At 43.9% G+C, this 12,911-nt stretch overlaps 1 long non-coding RNA gene across 1 annotated transcript in view; it reads left to right on the top strand.

The window, feature by feature from the left end:
- The first annotated feature begins 204 nt into the window (after positions 1-204).
- Positions 205-12,911, top strand: part of LOC132429418 (uncharacterized) — a 28,494-nt gene continuing 15,787 nt past the window's right edge. The window contains exon 1 of the long non-coding RNA XR_009520341.1: positions 205-269. This is a non-coding gene — a long non-coding RNA (uncharacterized lncRNA). The remainder of the gene's footprint in view (positions 270-12,911) is intronic.

Consider the following 12,911-nt stretch of genomic DNA (forward strand, 5'->3'; position numbering starts at 1 on the left):
TGATTTGCTTTTCCATCTAGACCACAGAGCCTGTCCTAGTGGCTGCCTCCATGGAGTCAGGGGCCAGTGGAACACTGCCTTTTTTCCAGCTTTTCTGGGCTTGACCACACCCCCTAATTTAAGGAGGCAGCTCTATTAGAAACATTATGGTCTTTGCATCCTCTTTAGCCTCCGAGCAGAGGATTCCCGCAGGTAGTTGGAAAGAGACCACAGACATTGAGGGAAGCTCACTCAGGACCTACTCTTCACCCAGTTTCTCCGGCAAAGTGGTAAGTGGGGTGTGAGTTTCTGCGTAAAACTTTGCAGTCCGTTTTCCTTTTCCTTTTTTTTTTTTCATTTGGTGGAATTAACCGGTAAACTGATGGGGACTTTCAGGATACAAGCGGCTTTCTCTTTTCACATTTTTCTGTATTTTCAATTCAATTGTTTAATAACCATTTTCAAAAATACTTCCTAACCTTGTTAGAGTAGTCTGAAATCAAGACCTTTTCTCTCTTTCCCCTGTTTTGTAAGAGCAAAAGCATATGCACGTTTTAGGCACTCGCCGAGCACTTGTCAGAAACTGAATTTTCTTCACATATTGGAGCACTTCCAAAGAAATAAAGCTGTTGTTAAATGTTGACATTTCCTTTCTTCTCTTACACTCCTAGTGAGCCATTGTTTTACTTTTTAATTTTTTTAAATTTTTATTTTAACCTCAGTAGCTTAATTAATTGCCCTTATTTTGAGGAAATTGCTACGGATTTGAGGTCAAACTAGCCTTTTTGGTGTTTTTCCCTGTCCTGTGACTCACAGTTTTCCAAGGGACTGTACTTTTCCCTTGGGACTTGTACCTGAGGCAGGGGGATTCTGAAAGTCAAGGAGGGTCATTTTTACCTCCACCACAGAGCTTGAATCCTTGGGCAGCACTATGGACAAGCAGGGGGTGTGGAGGGCCGCTCTCCTCCATTGGTTATTTTATATCTGGCAATCTCACTTTGTTGGGGGCTTTTCCTCTACTATTAAAGCATCTCTGTTACCCCCTTTTAAAGTTGCATTTCATGTAGGCGAACTATTCAAAAGATGCTGGGTTACCAAGATCAAGGCATTCGATTGCAGGTTTTCCTTATTACCTTTTGGGTAAGATTTTTTTTTTTTGCAAATCACAAGGCCATTTTCCCTCCTACTTCATACCATTACCGTGCAACTGAAAAGAGAGATATTTGTTAAACAACAGGAAATCCAGGTTCTAAAAACGGTAACTCTGATAGCTCCATTTCATCTGTAAAATGCCTGGCGCTCTGACTCTTTCAACAACTATGGTTCTGGATGGCAGCACCTGCCTTCTTTTTATCTAAAGAGAAACCCCTTTGCTTCTGCAGGCGTGGGCCGGGCAGGGAGGGCGCTGGGTGGCCACTATCACTGTGGAGATTCTTCCTTACGTCTTGTTTCTGAAGGGAGGGGAGGGAGAGCTAATGAGTTAATGTCTGCAAAGTGCTTTGAAGATGAAAAGACCTTTTCATGTGTTCTACATTGTAGTTATTAATATTAATATTTGAAGAAGCGTGCTGCTTGTAATTGTAAATCAACATCCTTGCCAACTCAGTAGTGAAAAAACAAACAGTGCAGGCGGCCAGGCAGCCTCTTCCGTCCTGGTTCTGCCGCTGAGGATGTACGTGGGAAGCTGAGGGCCTGACTACAGAGAGGGCATCTTTGCCTTACCGGCTCCTTACACCGAGGTGCTAGTTTGTTAGAGGTGCGAAGAGGTCCAAGAGTAGAGCCTAGGGGAGGGTGGGTAACAGGGTGTAACCCTTCAACATGAGTCGGCTGTGACCTTGGAGAACGGGTTGACAGCATGGATCTGGGCCAGTTCCCTGCCTCAGATGATAATGGAGTTCAAAGGAGATGAGGGTCAGAACTGGCACCAGCTCTGGCTTTGGAGTCAGGAAAGTAGAGTGTGCTTGGGTTCTGTTAGAGACTGGCTTTGGAACTGAGAACAAGTTATTATTTTTTCGGTACGGGCCTCTCCCGCTGCGGAGCACAGGCTCCGGACGCGCAGGCTCAGCGGCCATGGCTCACGGGCCCAGCCGCTCCGCGGCATGTGGGATCCTCCCGGACCGGGGCACGAACCCCTGTCCCCTGCATCGGCAGGCGGACTCTCAACCACTGCGCCACCAGGGAAGCCCAGAACAAGTTATCTGACGTGACTGTGCCTTATTTTCTTCATCTCTGAAATGTGAATAATGAAAGAAATGTGAATAATGATTTGTGCTCCACCTATCTCATGAAGATGAGAGAATAGTTGTAAATAGCATAGAGCTTTGAAGAATAGAATACTGCCAATAAGGCTGAGGGACGGTCTGAAGTAACATTGTAACAAATTGGGTGTGTGGGTGCAGGTGCCCAGGGAGGGTGAGTTGGAGGGCAAACAAATGCTCTGGAAACAAGCAGTTGCCACAGCCGTTTCCCTTGTTGATTGCCTCAAAGTGTTTGCTTGATTTCTTACTGATTAAAGTTTGCCATTCCTCATGGTTTTATTGATTGGTGATCAGATCTGTTTTCCACAGCAATGTTCCTTCTCTAATTACCCACTCAAAACTCCCACTTCTGCATCAACCAGCAGAAGGGAGCTGGAGCATCCTTTCTCCCTCCCCCCTTCCCTCCTCTCCCTCCTCTCCCTCCTCTGTCTCTCTCTTTCCTTCTTTATGGGAATTAAAATGTACTTAGTATTTGAGCAAAATAAATGGGGTGAACAGCAAGTTAGTGGCATTTGAGGGGAATCCTGTGAGGTCTTTCAATCCTGGGCCAACTTAGGTATGAAGACAACTCATTCTTTTGCCCTTCATCTTCTTTGTCCCTGCTCTACTGAAAATGTAGCTTTAGGGAACTCAAACTTTTTAATCTAGATGATTCTCTGGATATAATACCTGGTCTTCTCCACTCCACCCAAGGAAGGACGCTCATCCCCGAAGTTTACTGAGCACTTGGTATGTTTCAGGGCCCTTGGTGCTTTGCATGGGTTCCTTCTTTAATCTACAATGAAGTCTGTGAGGTGGGCTGTCTTGTTATCCCCATCTAGCAGATGAGGACTCCGAGGTTTGGTACCATGAACGACTTGGTTGGTGGTGGGACCTGATTAGAAGCAAAGGCATGTGAGTTCAGAGCTGTGGCTGGAGTCATATCTCATAGGAACCTCAGTAGCTTTGAGGCACTTCCACAAATTTAGGCTACCTTTTTCTGCTTAGAGTGATGGTTTGCTTATCTGGGAGAAGACTGCGGCTTAGGCCAATTTTCCAAAGGGGAATCTGTGGATTAATGATTCATTGTTAGAAAGACACAGACTCTGAAGAAAGGCTACAAGGTCAGGTTGACGGGATCAGCAAATCTATCCCTCAAAGGGACAGATATTGATTGAATTTCTCCCTCGTGCCCAGCCTCGTGGGGCGCTGTTGCAGACACAGAAGGAGAAATATGTTTCATTTAAAAAAAGAATCAACATAATTTATTTTAGGAGGCAAGATGTTACCTGAAAAGAGATTAAAAATAAAAGATAATTGTTAAGTGATGTGATGCAGTCTGTGAATGCTTTGGGAGAGCAGATGGAAAAGAAAAAGTTACCTAGGGCAGTGAGGGAAGGATACTTTTTGATCAATTTTGATTCTCGGAGAAGAGGGTAGATTCCATATTCCTGCTGACCACGTGCTGGTGTGCTGCATCCAGAAAACAGAGGGGACAGTTTGGACAGTACTTACTAGAATGAAGTCGAGCAGCAAACTTTTAGTGAAGATGTCAAGAAAATATTCTCAATGAGGGAAATGCAATCCGTATTTTCAAGAGATGTGGGAAAGTAGAAACTCCCAGGGTTTTAGTCTTTTGTGCATTTTTAAAATGTGTTAACTTTTCATTTTGAAATAATTTGAGGTGCATAATGAGTTGCAAAACATAGTACAAAGAATTTCCAAAAGATTTAAGTCCCTTAAAATTGTGAAAAATATAGTGCCTTTTGGTGCTCTCCAGTGATCCTTAATCCAAAAGGTTTCCTCTCGGTAGGGGAAGAGCAGCGATGCCAGTTTCTTGACATAAGAGGTGAAATAACTCAAACCCTGGCTTCTTAGGAAAGGCAGGAAGCCTTGTCAGATGCAGCCATTACCTGGCACGTGGCTTGAGAGGCGGGCACGGGTGCTGAGCTGCACATTCTCCCTGGCTGGGCTTGTGTCGCAGCTAAGATAAAAATCAAACCTCTGCTCAGCGTGTGGCCCGGATTCTTCTTGCCTGTTCCTCGGTGGCCTCTGCCATCCAAACACCTTCTTGTTATAACCACTCATGAATTTAACCAAGTGAGTCCAGGCACTGCCTCGCTACTCAAAATGAGCATGTCCGGGTATCCTGCTGGAAGTGCAGACCGTCAGGCTGGCTGTACCTCAGACCTGCTGGGTCAGTCTCTGCCTTGTAACCTGATTCTCAGGTGATTCCTACATGATTCCTATGCAAATCAGTTTGGGAAGCACCGTTCTAAAGAAAAAGCAGAAAAAAAACCAAAACAAATTTAAACAAAACCCAACAAACAAATCCTCTCGCAATATTTTCCGTTGCAGCTTATAACTTCCTTATATTTATATCTAGTTGCCAAAGTGTTACTCCACGAAAGATTCACATTTCTATCAAAAAGATACCGGTTTATCTCAGGAAGCTGCAATATTTCCCCATATGTGCTACGCAATCTTTCAATGAGTTTGCTCCTCACTGTAAGAAGAATGCTTACTTCTTGGTTTTAGGCATAACAATGGTACAAACAGACTGCCATTCAATAGAAATTGTGGCGCTTTTCTCCTGTGAATTTCTTGATTAGGCTACTCAACCTATGATTATGGAAGGGAATCCTTTTTTGATTATTTAAATGCAAGTCTTTTAGAAAAAGAGGTAAGGGATATAGGCTGTCTGGGTTCTGGCTCTAATATCTGAATAAATAACCTCTGCCACTTTGGGCAGTAAAATAATAATAAATAAAAACCACTATTACTGTTAATTAGTCAATGCTTACTAATGCCAGGCACTGTGATAAAATAGCAACAACAATAATAATAACCATTATTTATTGACCATTTTATCATGTATAAAGTAATATGCAAGGGTTTTATTTTCTCTAACCCTCCTCAATAATTCTGAAAGGGTTGGTATCATTATCTCCATTTTAGAGTTGAGGAAATTAAGACTTTGTGAGATAAAGAAATTTGCCCATGACCCACACTCAGTAAGGAACTCCCAGTCAACGCATAGTCTGTCACCTGGAGTTCTTTATCATTCTGCTAAACACTTAACCTCTCTGGGCTCAGTTAACACATATATATGGAATCTAAGGAAAAAAAAAAAAAAAGGTCATGAAGAACCTAGGGGTAAGACGGGAATAAAGACACAGACCTACTAGAGAAGGGACTTGAGGGCATGGGGAGGGGGAAGGGTAAGCTGGGACGAAGCGAGAGAGTGGCATGGACATATATACACTACTAAATATAAAATAGATAGCTAGTGGGAAGCAGCCGCATGGCACAGGGAAATCAGCTCGGTGCTTTGTGACCACCTAGACGGGTGGGATAGGGAGGGTGGGAGGGAGGGAGGTGCAAGAGGGAAGACATATGGGAACATATGCATATGTATAACTGATTCACTTTGTTATAAAGCAGAAACTAACACGTCATTGTAAAGCAATTATACTCCAATAAAGATGTTAAAAAAAGAAAAAAAGAAAATGGGCAGATTTCATGAGATTTTTCCAATTCCCAAATTCATTGACTTTACAAAATCCCTCTTTATATAAGTATGCCAGGAAGCTGTTTAGCAGTATGCTGGGAAATTTGAAACTTACAGTTTGGGCAATAGAACAAATGAAACCTCACTGTGAAAAATGACCATCAGACATAGTGCAAGAAGTTGCTCGCTGGATTTGAGAGAGTTCAGGCAGCTGGTGTGCTTTAGTTCAATGTTAAAGGGCATTATTAAAACTCTCCTGGCACCATTCATTCTCTCAATAGCTATCTCTATATTTAGGGCATCTCTCAGTTTTGTTGAGAGCTTCTTAAGACCCAGAACCATATCTAAATTCTAGATTATATCTGACATAACTCCACACACTGTGAGTTGAAAAGTAACTCTTTAAACTTCTAGGCTCCTGAAGGATTTCTTTGGCAGCCACCATGGGGTAAGAGTTGACATTTAGCTTGCAGGTCTTCTCTGGGTTCGACGTGGCCAAGAATCTCATATACCATGACCTCTGCTATAGCCACCCTCGTGAAGCCAAGATACTTCACGTCATTCCTCCAGCTTGCTCTTTTTTGTTTCTAGTTTCTTAGTAAGAAAACAATTCCAATTTTTTATACTACAACTTTAATTTTATTAATGTATTATTGTTAATTTTACTATTAGTATTATTATTACTATTTAAAACTCAAGCAATCATGCTTTTATATCTATACTACAAAAGCCCAAGCTTTTGGTATGGTAATCTGCCCTAAAGTATCTTTCAATTTCATGTCCCGTTTTCCCCACAATCTATTTGCTTATTGGATTATTCCCTGTTCTCTAATCTACTGTTTTCTCGCTTCTGAATCTTTGTGCGTACCTCTAGCTACCCATTTTTCAAGGCCCGTTTCAGCGCCACCTTCTCTTGAAGTCTTCCCTTAGCATCCTTCCGTAAGTCATTTCTTCATCTTTTATGTACCCATAATACATTACCTACATCAGGGTTTCTCAGACTTTAATGTGCATATGAACCACGTGGAGTGGAACCTGAGCTCTGTAGTTCTACCAGCTCCCAAGTGCTGTCCATGCTGCTGGTCTGCGAGGACCCCACTGTTGAGTAGCAAGGTCATCGTTTTTCTCATCTCATCAACTAGAAAAATAACTATGTAAAGAAGAAAAGTGAATTACTCTCACTTTTGGAATTACCATAGCACCTAATACAGGGCCGAGCAGCTCTTCAATACCAGCTAGCTAGATAAAAATCCCAATTTTTTATTTAGTTATTTGTGGAGTGCCTACTATGTGCGTGGCCCTGGAGTACGTCTGAAGGACAATGGTGGTTATTTGCTGAATTTCATGGTTCGATAGAGGATCTGAGGAATGGCATTTGAAGACAAGGCTGTGGCCACTTCTACAGTCAAACAGCTGATTGAATGTTACCTTTAGTTTTCCAAAAGATGTTCCCACATTAGAAACAACAGAGCATTAGTTTCTGAAAAGTTTCAGAGACTAGGATTGACATTGTGCTCATAAAATTCCTGGACAGGTTTTAATGTATTCCCTTGATGTTTATGACAGATAGCACCATTCTGCCCAGCGTTGACAGCGCCATTCCAGCATAGTGACGAAGAGGGATTTGTTTCCAGGAGGAGGAAACATAAAATAGTCTACGAGGCACTCTTATCCCCTGATTGTTATGGTTCAGCATTTTAAAACCATCTTATATTCTTTGTCTCTTTCAGGAGATATTAGTGAGTGACTCGTCATATTACAATAACAAGAGTCCATTTTTAGTATTCTAAGAAAGGTTAGTTGAGCTATGTCAATTCATACAGAACCTGAAAGCGTTATGCTTAATTAGGAGAGGAGAGTTTTCAGAGAAATAGGAGATGGACATGAGTCATTTTCAAGCCTCTATTCAAGTAAGAGTTGGGGGATTGTTAGCAGTAAAGGCGGGGAGAAACAAGACTGACACGTTCACTGATCTGTGAGTTGATGCCTCATAAACTTAGTGAAAGAGTTGGTGGATTGACTTTAAGACCCAGAAGCCAATAGCACATGGATCAGAACATGGCCTCTATGGGTGGGTGCCGGCTCCTTGAAATAAGAAGGAATGTTTATTAGGGTCATGTTGGAATAGTCAAGAAAATGAGGTTCTTACAGAGTTAGGAAAGAGAGAGAGAAACCATCTTCAATTCTGTTTAACAGTTTATTTTCTACTTATGGTAACCGCAGAGTTTCCTTGGGGGAGTGAGGATTGTTCAGCTATCTAAGCTGCTTACATTTGAGTTCTTGGAGAACAGGACTCGGTAGCTTTTGTTACACTGCCAGATCAAGGGAGAGATCTAGAATGATTTGCAAACTACAAATGGACTACTCGAGAGAATTAGAAAGAAGATACTGGAAGACAATCGACTCGTCAATGGGGTATGTCTGTTAGTTTAGAGAAAAGTATGATCGTGCTTGCAGTTAACATTAAAGAAATCTAACCTTGGGGTTGCATACGGACACATGTCATCACAGGTGATGTCCCTTTTTTTGGTCCCAGAGATATCTTCACTGTCTTGGATAAACTCAAGCACTGAGACATAACTCTTCACGTTCTAACTCTTCACGTACAGGTCTTTCCTTCATTTAGTCAACAGGAGTATTGCGCGTCTATGGTGTGGCAGCTAAAGACACACGGTCCCTACTCTCTAGCAGCTCATGATGCAGGAGCGGAAACTGAGATGCAGGAAGTACTCTGAACTTTGGTCGGTACCTTGTGAAAGTGAATCCCCCGCTGGAGGACTGAGAATGTCTATCTAACTGACAAGAAGTTTTAGGGAAAGCTCCCTGAAAGAGGTAACACTCAGTCTGAGTCTTTAAAAACAGATTTACCTGTCATTTGGAAAGAAGAAATTCAAACTCTTTCCATTGCACATGAAAGGTGTTGCCTCGGTGACGTGGGTGACGCTGTTGTCTTTAGTTTGGCAAAGGTGCTGTCATTCGGAGAAAGTGTCCTTTGAATGGCTAGTCCTATTGGAAACCGAATTCTTTTTCTCCTGCATTCCAGTCCAACTTGCAAAGAGGAAAAAAATGCATCATCTGTATTTTCTGTGACAGCTTTATTGCACTTTTGTATTCCCTGCGTGCAGGCTTCCTATGTTATAGCCATAATTCTTGACCTATAGGCTAACACAAAGGTGAGAGGGCAAGGTCAATTTTAAATCACAAGGGGTTTGTTGGTGGTACTATAATTCTGGCTTCTCTCTCATGGAAGGAAGTTTGTCAACATGTATTCAAATATAGACTGTACGCTGTACATATTCTTTGTCCCCAAAATACCACTTTTGTCATTTAATGGGAGTAGGAAATATTTTAGGAACTTTTATAATGACGAGGAATTGGGAACAAATAAATTTTATGGTAATAAGAGGCTCATTAAGAAAGGTAGGATGCATACATACAATAGAATCCTCGACAGCTGGATACTTTGGGTTGTACGACTATATTTATTGACATAGAAAACTATCCGTAACATCATGCAAATGTCAGTGAACAAAGCAGATTGTAGAACAGCAGGTAGAGAATAATATCGTGAAGGTAAAATTCTGATCGTGTGTATATGTGTACGGACACATTAAAAAATACCCAGCAGAACGTTGAATAAAGTATCAGTACAATTATCTCCAGATGGTAGAATTTCAGGTGATTTTGACATTCGTGATAGACTTTTCTGTATTTTTCTTGTAATTTTCTCAATAAATATATATATTTTGGCAAAAATTATTTTCAAAAGAAAACATTTTGAAGTGTGGTTTATGGGGTTGTTTACCTAAAGGCATAGTCTTTCTTTGAAGAGCATATAACCCCAATGAAAAACCCTTAAGTGATGTCACAGTTATCGCCTAGACAGGCAGCCAAGCAGGGGCAGAGTTGGTAGGAACTGGATTCAGCTTCCACTAAGCCTGGTCTCTGGGATTCCCTGCTCTTCTGCTGCCTTGGCCTGAAACACCCCTCCAAGTCCCCCCCTCCCTTCCTTCTGTGTATCACCCTCCCCGCCCCTGGAGAGACCTGGATGGAAGGAAGTGTCAGCCTGTAGATCCTGGCCTGGGTCCTGGGCTTGTTCGGGGCAGGAGTCTCCGGGGGGCGATCATGTGTTTTAGGAAGAATCGCGATCTCCCCAGAGTCCCAAAGGCTTTACTGGGTGTGAGATGCCCACGGAAACCAAACCGCTACCTGTTTTTCCCTCTGCCCGGTTTGCCTATTTTTATCCTGAAAGTCCAGGGTGGTGAGAATAGACAGGAGAGGTGGCTGGTGGACTAGTGTCAGTCTCAGCTTGGCCCGAGTCTTCGCCCCAGCCCCGTAAAAAAGGGGCTTAAATGAGTTCAGGTGTTTGTAAAAATTTTGTAACTTACACTCTCACATTCAACAGTTATTTGCCTGCCAGCTGCCTATCAACACTGGCCTAGGATCTAGGGATTCGGAGTGAAGAAATACACTAAACTTTGTCCTCGACAGACTTAACTTCTAGTGGGGTAGGAGTCGGGGACACAAGAAAGAAGCAGCCGAGTGTCAGACCAGGAGCAGGAAGCTGCTGTTTACATGAGGTGGTTGAAAGGCTTCTGGATGAGGCGACATTGAACGGCTAGTGAATAAAGGGAAAGAGTTCTCACTTAGAAAGGAATCACGAAACAAACCTATTACTTCCAGTGAATCTCCATCCAGATCTGCAGTCTATTCAGAGCCTCTGATTGGAGAATCGAATACATTTACTTCTGATCTATCTCTTACATGTTCAGTCTTGCGAGACCAATTTATTTGTTCTTTCATTCATTCACTAATTGAAAAAAAAATTCTTTGATACCCCTCAGTCTGTCTTACATTCTGGAGATACAAAGATGAAAAAAACATAGTGTCTGCCTTCAGGTAGCTCTGAGTTGTTGAGTGGGAGAGGCGGGTAGAAACAGGCATTTATAAAACAGTGTGTTGTGCGCAGTGAGGGAAACACACGTGGGGAGCACAGAGAAGGGACAGCCAGCCCAGGCTGGGATGAACAGCAGTTCAAGAAGGATCCCTGGTGGCTAAAACTTCTGAGATGAATCTAAAAGCTTCAGGAGAAGGGGTTAGTTAGTCCTGAGGAGCAGGAGGGTAGCAAGGCGTTTCTAACAGAGGTGATCGGGGGAGAAGGGCGGGGACGTGAGACATAACACAGGGAAAACAACAGAGTTCTAGTTAGAGGAGTGGAGACATCAGTGCGGTGGTGAGGAATGGAGCTACAGTGGGTCCTGGAGGCCGGGGAGGACCACTTGGGTCCTGGAGGCCGGGGAGGACCACTTGGGTCCTGGAGGTTGGGGAGGACCACTTGGGTCCTGGAGGTTGGGGAGGACCACTTGGGTCCTGGAGGCCGGGGAGGACCACTTGGGTTCTGGAGGTCATGGAGGACCACTTGGGTCCTGGAGGTCAGGGAGGACCACTTGGGTCCTGGAGGCCGGGGAGGACCACTTGGGTCCTGGAGGCCAGGGAGGACCACAGCTGGGAGCCCAGCTGCCTCTTAAGCACAAACTCACTGAGGACAACTTTACTCTGCTGCTCCGGCACTGCTGGTCCCATTCAAGGAAATGAACGCAGTTCTTCACGGCTCTCTGTTACCAAGGGTTCAAACCATTTCTGCATTCAGACAAGCCTCTGGATGCCTTTAGGCTGGGGAGTAAATCTGAACTCACACAGTTGTTTTGTGTTTAGGCATAAATGTTTATAATGCCAAGACAAAAAAGTCTGTCCAGCCGATGTCCAAATAGCTGTCATGTGGGAGGGAATTCTCCTCGGCCAACACGTCAAAAAACTTTTTTTTTTACCCAAACAGTTTTTCTGAAAGGGTTTACATCTACAGCAGCTGGTCTGTGTCACCACCTACAAGTGGAAACAGGGTGGGTTCTTTTTTTCTTTCTCCAGAAAATAATGAAGCGGTCATCCATTTCTGTCCCAGAGTTATTTCCTGAGATGAGAACCCTTGAGTGCCCTGGCAACTCCCTCTTTCCAGCTTCCTCCACGGGCAAAGGACTTTTCCCCAAGGGGAGCGTCAGTCACAGAGCATGAAGCTTCGAGAATTCAGCCCAGCTCAGGACGGACCATATGTGGGCCCACGGGGTTCCTCACTCACTCTGTCCATCCGAAAGAGAAAACACGTTTCCCCTAAACCTTTTTCCCAGCTCCGAGGAGAGTTGTTAGGAGGAGGAAGGTTGCTCTTGGTTGCCTCAGAGCTGGGCTTCAGGACAAGGCTGCTGATTCCAAAAGTGCTTTCTTTTACAAAGGTGTAAGTCTAACAGGAATTCAGATGGGTAGAGGTCTTCTGCTGCTCCTGAGAGTCTAGGGAGGACCCATAGGGCCATGTGGTCACACCTCGCACTGTGCAGTCTTCCATGGTTTCCTGTTCCCCAGCCTTTGGCAAAACGGACTGCTTATTTTCTTCCATATTGTTGGTAACCTCCTCACCACCTTGTATTTTAGTTCTGTGGGAGCCCGTCTTCCCCACTGCCTGCAGATGGAGATCTGTCTGTCTCAGCTTTGTCCCGGATCTGATAGAACGTAAGGTCCAAGAGGTGCGGGGTCTTCGTGTACCTGTGTATCTCCAGCACCCACATAGCAGGCACAGGGTAATTATTTACTGAATGATTAACAAGTTCCCGGCAAAGGAAGCCTTTGACGTGCCTGTTGAATAAATAATTGGGGTCTGTGATGACTCAGGGGGCCCGGGGGGGGGGCTTTTTTGGAGGAAATTGGAGGGCTGGATGGGTTGCGCAAAGCAGCACTGCCACACCTGGACATTTCCCAAAGGTTTAGGCTGCCCTGTGGGTCCCTGGAGGGATGAGCAACTTTTCCCTAGGGAATCAGATCTTGGTTATGCCGTTCTCAGTATGACACAATCTATGTTGTCAACTTTGAAGTCTCATCTCTGAGTAGATCCAAAACTGTGAAGTGCAGGTGGATGGGTGAATGATGACTCATTAGGACTTTAAAATTTGAATTTAAGACGAAAAGCAGCAACGCTTCTGTACAGTATATGGGCGGTGTCCACACCGACCTGTGGTCGGCTGCTTCTTACTCCAGGCCCTCTACCCAGCGCGGGGTCTGATACTTGGTAGCTGCTTACTGTTTTTAGAAAGAAGCACTGAAGAGGGGACCACGGCTCCAGATGGGAACAGTGTCCTTGG

The sequence above is a fragment of the Delphinus delphis genome, chromosome 8, assembly GCF_949987515.2.
Source record: "Delphinus delphis chromosome 8, mDelDel1.2, whole genome shotgun sequence".
In the NCBI taxonomy this organism is placed as follows: domain Eukaryota; kingdom Metazoa; phylum Chordata; class Mammalia; order Artiodactyla; family Delphinidae; genus Delphinus; species Delphinus delphis.